This window comes from Panicum virgatum, chromosome 4N (genome assembly GCF_016808335.1).
Source record: "Panicum virgatum strain AP13 chromosome 4N, P.virgatum_v5, whole genome shotgun sequence".
NCBI classification, from domain to species: Eukaryota; Viridiplantae; Streptophyta; class Magnoliopsida; order Poales; family Poaceae; genus Panicum; species Panicum virgatum.
The window spans coordinates 50,591,527-50,592,882 of NC_053148.1; the positions used below are offsets into that span (position 1 = coordinate 50,591,527).

At 49.6% G+C, this 1,356-nt stretch overlaps 1 non-coding gene across 1 annotated transcript; it reads right to left on the reverse strand.

Annotated features, from left to right (window-relative positions):
- Window positions 1-428: 428 nt before the first annotated feature.
- On the reverse strand, window positions 429-537 carry LOC120671661. Its single transcript, XR_005673760.1, has one exon. It is a non-coding gene; the product is annotated as a small nucleolar RNA R71 (small nucleolar RNA).
- Window positions 538-1,356: the final 819 nt, after the last annotated feature.

The window sequence follows — 1,356 nt, forward strand, 5'->3', positions numbered from 1 at the left end:
CGTTCCTCCTCTCGCTATCCTCCCGGCATAGGAACCAATTTCGGAAGCACCACTCATTCTTGAGGCTATGGCTGAAAAGTCTCTCCGCGAGTTCTCCGTCCCCTCCACCAACAATGTGGCCACTGGCCCCAACATCAATGTCGGGGACGTGAACTTCGAGCTCAAATCAAGCCTCATCAACATGGTGCAGGCTAGCCTATTTTGTGGAAAGTCGAATGAGGACGCAAATGTACATTTGCAGAACTTTCTGGAGCTCTGTGACACCGTTGTCATACGGGGTGTCGCTGCCGACGTTGTCAAGCTTCGTCTGTTTCCCTTTTCCCTGCTGGGGAAGGCGAAATAGTGGTTTTACAAAGAAAAGGACATCGACACCTGGGCCAAATGCTCCAATGTGTTCCTTGCAAAATTCTTCCCGCTGGGCAAAACAAATGCCCTGCGCGGGAGAATTTCAAGTTTCCAGCAGACAGGGATGGAATCCATCCTAGAAGCTTGGGAGAGGCTGCAGGAATACATCCTAGCCTATCCCCATCATGGCATGGACAAGTGGCTCATCCTGCAAAGCTTCTACAACAGGCTCACAACGACATCTCGAGCCAACATTGATGCTGCTGCTGGAGGAGCCTTCCTCGACCTGACTATCGCCAAAGCAAAAGAATTGGTCGAGAAGATGGTCTCCAATTAGGGGTGGAGCGATGAACGACTCCAACCCCGTACAAAAGGCATGCATACCATCAAAGAGACAGATATGATTGCTGCGAAGCTGGACCTCCTAATCAAGAAGATGGAGGAAGGGAGCAAACAACCGATCCATGCTCCCGTTTATGCCATGGGTTCGCACTTCACGTGCGAAGTCTGTGGTAATGATGGACACTCGGGGAACGACTGTCCCGAAACCCGTGAAGACTGCGCCTACCTCAACGACAACAACAACGGGTACCGTCCACAACAAGGAGGCCAGGGGTGGAACCAGCCATGTCCACCTTTTCAGGGAGGTAATAACTACAATCCTTCTATTCGAATTTCAATTCAAACCAACCTCCCTTGAGAGAACTTGTTCTTGGCCAAGTTAAAATCAACGAAAATATAAATAAAAAGCTTTTGGCCGATGACAAATCCCTGGAAAGTTTAAATGTCAAGCTTGAAACTGTCTTCAACTCTTAAAAACCAGTTAAGTTTCAACAAAATGATCGAAACCCAGCTTGCACAAATTGCTACTTCGTTACCTGCTGTTGAGAGCGGGAAGATCCCGGGGCAACCCGAGTCTCCCGTTGAAAATGTCAGCATGGTGTCTACCGGACGGGATAACTCATCCCGGAGGCCACCACGCAATAACCATGCAGGTAGGTACTATCCCCC